We start from the raw sequence: 8,277 nt of genomic DNA, 5'->3' as shown, positions 1-8,277 counted from the left end.
GGCCACTAGTTGAGACTATAATCTCAGTAACAGAGAAAGCCCATCCAAGCTAAATGGGCTCCCATCCCCCCCCCCCCACCCCCCCTGTCTGCACCTCCTCCTCCCCCCTCACCCCTCCCCCGCTGCTGCAGCAAAGATGCTTTGACAGCCACCTGCCACCGAAACCCCGCGATTGCCTGTCGCCCCTCTCAGGGCACACCACAACCTTGAGCAGCACGCTGCTGGGCAGAGCCCAGACACACCCCGAGGCCGTCCATGGGCTCTTGGTGGCTGTCGGGCAGTCAGTGATCCACTGGCTTCTCCATGTTTGCTTTGCTCTCTTCTCAGAAGGAAGGGTCAGGAGAAAAAAATGAACCACAGAGAGGGGACACCTCACTATATATTACAATGCGTGAAGACCCCCAGTGCCCTGCGGGACCCCCGGCTGCGAGGCCGTGAGCAGGACGGAGGAGACAGGCAGGGAGAGGTGGGAGCGGCCTGGGCGAAGGGGCGAGGAGACAGGGGAGGAGACAGGGCTGGCTCTCGGGCGGGTGGTGAGTCATTTAACTCTCGGCCGGGAGAAGGCACGGGCTGCACCCACCGGGTCCAGGTGCTGATGGTCTGTTTGCTTGGCGGGCTTGTGGAGATGAGTAGAAAACAACTCACTTACCTCTTCTGGAAGGAAAAGACTATGTGGGGAGAGCTGCAGGCGGCTTTTAATTATTTAAGTCCTGTTTCCATAGAAGATTTGGGCACAGACTGTGCCTTCTCCGCTCACGGTTAGAAGAGGCTGATGGTGTGACGTCACAGCAGGAGCTCAATAATGATCCCCGAGAGATGACAGAGGTTGGACCAGTGGCTGCTGTTGGAGGCATCGCTGGAGAGGTATTCTAAGAGCCCAGTTTTACAATTTACACGGGGAGGAAAGAATGTTCAGTCGCGGGAAGTACGGAGGCACTGGAGAGCTGGAACGAGGGTTTGCTGAGACAGACAGCCCATCCTTGTCCCTGAGGGCTGCGGAGAGGCGAGGGCAAGGGCGATGGCGCGGGTCCAGGTAGGCCAGCACCCGGGGGAGGGGGCGCTGGTCAGGAGTGGTCAGCCAAGTGCTGTCCGGGGTCTCTGACCAGCCTGTGCCCTCATCCCGGGAGGGGCAGTGAGGAGCCACAGGGCTGTCTCCATTCCGGGGCTGTGAAACCCAGGCCAGCTGAGCTGAGCACTGCAACCCCAGGCTCTAGGAAAGTTCCGGATCTGGCAGGGAGCAGCCCTGCAAACCCTGAGGGGGTTAGGAAGCTGTTCTCTCTCCCAGGCCCAGTGCCATGCTTACACCGGCTCGGAGAGCAGACCCAGGCCAGGAGCGGGGATGGCCAGGCCCAGGGCCACAGCTGAGCTGCAGGGCCAAGCCCAGTGCCCGGTTCCGGTGGAACTGTGTTCTCCAGGACCGGCAGTCGGACACGCGGGCGGCTCGGCCATGCCCGGTGCTGTGGACGTGGGACGCCCCGGCCAGGGAAGCACTGCTGTAGCTTCTCTAAGATCCCAGCAGGGCTCGCATCGCGGCCGGTCCGGGTCCGGGGCACAGGAGAGGCGGCGGCTCCAACGCGTGCCCCGCATCAGGCCCCTGCCCCGGCCCGGGGCTGCGTCTGCTCCGAGGAAAGGTAACGACTCTCCTCAAGGCGGCAGCTGCCGGCTCTGGTTCAGGGGAGGCAGCTCCGCGCCCATCCGTTTTGTTCACTGGTTTCTTTATCTATAGCTTTCATAGAGAGTAATTTACATACAGTAAACTACATGCATTTTTAAGTATATTTTTATTTATTTCAGAGAAAGGAAGGGAGAGGGAGAGGGAGAGATAGAAACATTGATGAGGGAGAAACATCGATCGGCTGCCTCTTGCACGTCCCCACTGGGGATCGAGCCAGCAACCCGGGCCTGTGTCCTGACCGAGAATGGAACTGGCTACCACCTGGTGCGTGGGACGACGCCCAAACACCTGAGCCACACGGGCCGGGCAGCTACACATATTTTAAGTGTACATGTTGATGCTTGACAGATGTGTACAACCATGAAACAGTCAACAGTCAGGGGGCTGGGCACACCCATCACCCCCAAAAGTTCCTCAGCCCTTTGCTCTGCCCTTCCCCGCCCCCATCCCTTCCCGTGCCTTGGGTTCCCTGAGCAACTACTGATCTGCAATCCATCACTACAGTGGAACATTCTCTAAAGTTGGTGTAAATCGTATCACCCGGCACACACTCGTTTTTGTCTAACTCCTTTCACTCAGTGTGATTGTTTTGATCCATCCATATCCTTCCATGTATCAAGAGTTCATTCTGTTTATGATTCTATCAAGTTTTCCCATCCAACCTCCTGAAACTTTCACTCCACTGTGAGGCATCCCTTTGAGTCAAGAAAAGCTTTTGACCTTTAACCCGTCACTCTTAAAAACTCAAATCCGCCCCCGAGGTGTCCTCTGACAGCTGTACTGGCGGTTAGGTGGCCGCCTGCTGTGAGTGGGACACGCGGAGCAGACGCCGAGGGGAGGACGGAGGCTCCTCTTCTGGGGCCTGACCGGGTCGGGGTGGGCCGGGGTGGCCCGGAGCGGGCTCCAGGCTCAGTGCAGTCACAATGACATGCATGCGGCACCTGGCGCAGGTGGACTGGTTCCCAGAGAGCCATCGGTGGCGACGAGGAAGGGAGCAGGCTTTTTGTGTGCGTGGGGAGAGCTGCAGGCGGCTTCTGCTGCCGGGCACCTGTGTGCTGCCGGGCACCCGGGTGCTGCCGGGCACCTGCGTGCTGCCGGGCACCTGCGTGCTGCCGGGCACCTGGGTGCTGCCGGGCACCTGCGTGCTGCCGGGCACCTGCGTGCTGCCGGGCACCTGGGTGCTGCCGGGCACCTGCGTGCTGCCGGGCACCTGCGTGCTGCCGGGCACCTGGGTGCTGCCGGGCACCTGCGTGCTGCCGGGCATCCGGGTGCTGCCGGGTACCCGGGTGCTGCCGGGCACCTGGGTGCTGCCGGGCACCTGCGTGCTGCCGGGTACCTGCATGCTGCCGGGTACTTGGGTGCTGCCGGGCACCTGGGTGCTGCCGGGCACCGGGGTGCTGCCGGGTACCTGCATGCTGCCGGGTACTTGGGTGCTGCCGGGTACCTGGGTACTGCCGGGTACCTGGGTGCTGCCGGGCACCTGGGTGCTGCCGGGTACCTGGGTACTGCCGGGTACCTGGGTGCTGCCGGGCACCTGGGTGCTGCCGGGTACCTGGGTGCTGCCGGGTACCGGGGTGCTGCCGGGCACCTGGGTGCTGCCGGGTACCTGGGTGCTGCCGGGCACCTGCGTGCTTCCGGGCACCTGGGTGCTGCCGGGCACCTGCGTGCTTCCGGGCACCTGGGTGCTGCCGGGCACCTGCGTGCTACCAGGCACCTGCGTGCTGCCGGGCACCTGGGTGCTGCCGGGCACCTGCGTGCTTCCGGGCACCTGGGTGCTGCCGGGCACCTGCGTGCTACCAGGCACCTGCGTGCTACCAGGCACCTGCGTGCTGCCGGGCACCTGGGTGCTGCCGGGCACCTGCGTGCTGCCGGGCATCCGGGTGCTGCCGGGTACTTGGGTGCTGCCGGGTACCCGTGTGCTACCGGGCACCTGCGTGCTGCCGGGTACCTGGGTGCTGCCGGGTACCTGGGTACTGCCGGGTACCTGGGTGCTGCCGGGCACCCGGGTGCTGCCGGGCACCTGGGTGCTGCCGGGTACCTGGGTGCTGCCGGGTACCTGGGTGCTGCCGGGCATCCGGGTGCTGCCGGGTACTTGGGTGCTGCCGGGCACCTGGGTGCTGCCGGGCACCTGGGTGCTGCCGGGCACCTGGGTGCTGCCGGGCACCTGCGTGCTGCCGGGCACCTGGGTGCTGCCGGGCACCTGCGTGCTGCCGGGCATCCGGGTGCTGCCGGGTACTTGGGTGCTGCCGGGCACCTGGGTGCTGCCGGGCACCTGGGTGCTGCCAGGCACCTGGGTGCTGCCGGGCACCTGTGTGCTGCCGGGCACCCGGGTGCTGCCGGGCACCTGGGTGCTGCAGGGCACCTGGGTGCTGCCGGGTACCTGGGTGCTGCCGGGCACCTGGGTGCTGCCGGGCACCTGGGTGCTGCCGGGTACCTGGGTGCTGCCGGGTACCCGTGTGCTGCCGGGCACCTGCGTGCTGCCGGGTACCTGGGTGCTGCCGGGTACCCGTGTGCTGCCGGGTACCTGGGTGCTGCCGGGCACCTGCGTGCTGCCGGGCACCTGGGTGCTGCCGGGTACCCGTGTGCTGCCGGGTACCTGGGTGCTGCCGGGCACCTGCGTGCTGCCGGGCACCTGGGTGCTGCCGGGCACCTGGGTGCTGCCGGGCACCTGGGTGCTGCCCGGCACCTGGGTGCTGCCGGTTGTCGTTTCAGGACCTTGCCCTTTGACCTTCTGCTGGCGCCAGACGCCCTTCCTCCTGGGGCTGTGCAAGGGCTGTGGTCTCCCAGTTCCTGTCAGGAATTCCCTCCAGGGGGACATGTTCTGGCCAAGCTTAGGCGTGCCGAATGAGTTTGCCTTTGGCATGTGTTAGGTTTTGTAAGGCTCAAGCCTTGTGTTCTCCAGTCAGCCCCTTCAGGGACCTGCCCGAACAATCTGAGACCGTTTATTCACAAAGGCCCGTGCACCTCTGTGTTCACTGCAGCACTGTTCACAATGGCCAAGGCATGGGAACAAGCCATGTCCCTCAATAGATGGTTAGGTGGAGGAGATGTGGTGCATACATACCACGCGATACTGCTCAGCCATAGGAAAAGCAGGAACGCTGCCATTTGACAACAGGGAGGGCCTGGGGAATGTTAAGCTAAGCAAAGGGAGTCAGACAGAGAAGTTAAGAACCGTATGATCTCACGCATGTGGAATATTAAACTGAAAGCCACAAATGAACAAACAAACACTCACAGTCACAGACAACAGTGTGGCGGTTACCAGAGGGGAGGGGTTGGGGTAGGAAAGGGTAAAGGGGGGCACTATCTGGTGATGGAAGCACTGACTTGGGGGAGGGGCATACAATGCAATATACAGATGGTGTAATTACACACTGGAAACCTATATAGCCTTTTAACCAATGTCACCCACTACGTTCAGTGAAAAATTACTTTTAGAAGGAATCTGAGCACTGCCTGGGCAGCAGGAGGCACCGCGGAGGGACGCTGAGTGACTCCCGCTGGCCGGGCTCGCAGCAGCGCAGCGGAGGGGGCGCTCACCCCTCCACATCCCCTTCCCCTGGGCAGACCGAGGCGCCGCCTCTGCTGCAGGAGCATCGCATGTGCTGGGACCACGGAGTCATCGAAGTCTCCGGTGACGGACAAATGTCCCAACGGTGGCTTCCCTGACAGCTCGCCAGCCTGGTGGGCACGCGGTCCCAGCAGTCTCCTGCCCCCTCCCCCACCCCGACTCCTGCTCCCGACACCCTCCTTCTGAGCCACAGGGAGGGGCGGGCCTGGGGTCCAGCCAGGGTCCCTCCATTTCTTTCCAAATCTATTGTCAGCTCCTAGCACCTGGGTGTTTACCTCGGGCCTTTCTTCCTGAGTGTGATTTGTGTAACTTAAAAAAGAAAGAAAGAAAAGATGGACAAGCTGCTTCTTGACCTCTGTGGCCAGGAAAACAGCCTTACTTCGGAGTTAACGCGGGAGCGAGGTCCTGGGAAGCCAGAGGGGAAGTGAAGCACATTAACCTTTCAAGACATTGTCTTAGTGCCTGTACTTGAATCATTTCTGTGCGCTTGCAACCCCTTCATTTTAATGGGCTCAGAGCCATGGTAAAATGGAATTTAGTAAAATGTCCCGGGTCCGAGCAGAGAGCGCAGAGGGCTCCCTCACTGGGTCTGCTGTTTGACCCGAGAGCCTGCTTGGCTGCGGTTAAACTGAACGAGTACTTTGCGGCCTTTTAGACAAAAATCTGAAATTTAAAAAAATCGATATTGTCATTATCCCAAACCACTGACCAAGAATCGCATCACTGTGCTATTTTGCGCAAGGGCTGAGCCGCGAGGCCCAGGACACGCTCACGCTGCCACGTCCAGCCAGGCGGCCCGACAGGAGAGCGCTGTGCAGAGCAACCAGGACCTTCCCCCGCTGGTTTCCGGTTTCCAAGGGAGTGAACCCAGAGCCTGGTGAGGGTCCCATCCACCCCAGACCCCCAGGTCACGGAGACCACGATGCCCAAGGCCTGCAGGCTCCAGAAACGCATCACAAAAGCCACGCCCGTGACCTTCATCCACAAATGTGCCCTCGCGGCCCATCTGGAAGGTTCAGACTCACTCATCCATCCAGGGCTACGTCCAGGACCAGCTCAGGAGAGGGCACAGGAGAGGGCCTTCCCCTCAGGCACGGACGAGCTCCTTCCTGCCTCAGGAGCCTCAGCCTCACACCCCGTGCGCTCCGACGGCCCTGCGCTTTCACGCCACGTTCCTGAGCTTGCCTGACTCAGCCTCCTCTCATATGGATATGAAGTGTTTTTATTGATTTCGGAGAAAGATGAAGGGAGAGGGAGAGGGATAGAAGCATCAATGAGGAGAGAGATGCATTGATCAGCTGCCTCCTGCAGGCCCCACACCAGGGGTGAGGCCCGCAGCCCGGGCAAGTGCCCTGACTGGGAATCCAGCAGTGACCTCCTGTTCACGCTCAGTGCTGGGCTCAGTGTGCATTGCTGTGCGAGGCTGGTCTGCACCCTGGTGGGGGTCACGGGCCCTGCATTTGTCAGAAGTCCTAGAACTGAAGTTTTCTGGACGTAATTACCAAAGAAAGTGTCCAGGTCCTATTAAAGGGGTTCCTAAAGAAGGAGTTTGGGAAACTAGTTGAAATCACAGGGCTTCCACTCCTGCTTTTCTCGAGACGTCGGGGGAAATCACTTGCTTCTGTGCTGTCACTCAAATCATTCCTGATCTTCTTCCAGCGAGGCCTGCGGTATCACAGCACACGGAGACGCGGGGCGAGCGCCACAGCCAGACCTGTGAGAACACTCCGCGTCTCCCAGCCTCCACCCAGCCTCCACCCAGCCTCCACCCAGCCTCCATCCAGCCTCCATCCAACCTCCATCCAGCCTCTCTGGTGTGGTGTGTGTGTGTGTCCATGTAGTGTATATACACACATATAATCTCCATCCAGCCTCCATCCAACCTCCATCCAGCCTCCCCCTCCTCCTCCAGCCCCTTCCAACCCCGGGCTTTTCGCTCAAGGGTCTATACTTCTTCTTCATCATGCCACACTGAGTGCTGAGCAGGCCGTGCGCCCACCGCCGGGGAGAGGAATAATCTCGTTCACACAGAGTGCTCCCTGGTAGAAGGGGGGGCGGGGGCCAGAAGCAGGTGTGCTCCGCGCCGGGGCCTCCCCGGGGAGACTGCGGACCGCGGCCATCAGCGCACCTGCCTCAGCCCTCGGTGGCGCTCACCTTCCTCCCCTGTCTCAACCCGACCCAGAGTCTTCCATCCCGCACCCCACTACTGGGCCTGCGGTCACCCCACTTTCTACAGCCTCTGTGTGTGTAGGGTGTGTGTGTGGGAGGCGGGTGCGGGGGCATGTGTGTGGTGGTGGTGTGTGTGTGTGATGTGTGTATATGTTGTGGTGGTGTGTGTAGGGGGTGTGTGGTACGTATGTGTGTGTGTGGTGTGCATGTGTGTGTGGTGTGTGTGTGATATGTGTATATGCCATGTGGTATGTGTGTGGTATGTGTTTGGTACGTATGTGTATGTGTGTGTGGTGTGTGTGTGATGTGTGTATATGTTGTGTGGGGGGGTGTAGGGTGTGTGGTGTGGTACATATATGTGTGTGGTGTGTAAGTGGTGTGCATGTGTGTGTGTGGTGTGTGGCGGTGTGTGTGTGATATGTGTATATGTTGTGTGTGGGGGTGTGTTGTAGGGTTTGTGTGGTGTGGTGTGGTATGTGTGTGTGGTGTGTGTGGTGGTATGTGTATGTATGATGTGTGTATATGTGTGTGTGGGGGTGTGTGTGGTACGTATGTGTATGTGTGTGGTATGTGTGGGTATGTGTGTGTGTGGTGTATGTGCTATGTGTGTGTGGCGTGTGTATATGGTATGTGTGTGTACATGTCTGTGTGGTATGTCTGTGTGTCTCTGTGTATGTGTGTGTATGTGTGTGGTGTGTGTATGTGTATGTGTGTGTGTGTGTGATGTGTGTATATGGTGTGGTATGTGTGTGCGTATGTAGGGTGTGTGTGGTATGTGTGTGGTACGTATGTGTGCATGTGGTGTGCATGTGTGTGATGTGTGTATATGTTGTGTGTGGGGGTATAGAAGATGTGGTGT

The sequence above is a fragment of the Eptesicus fuscus genome, chromosome 19 (assembly GCF_027574615.1).
Source record: "Eptesicus fuscus isolate TK198812 chromosome 19, DD_ASM_mEF_20220401, whole genome shotgun sequence".
NCBI classification, from domain to species: Eukaryota; Metazoa; Chordata; class Mammalia; order Chiroptera; family Vespertilionidae; genus Eptesicus; species Eptesicus fuscus.
Note: the sequence above shows the minus strand (reverse complement) of the source record.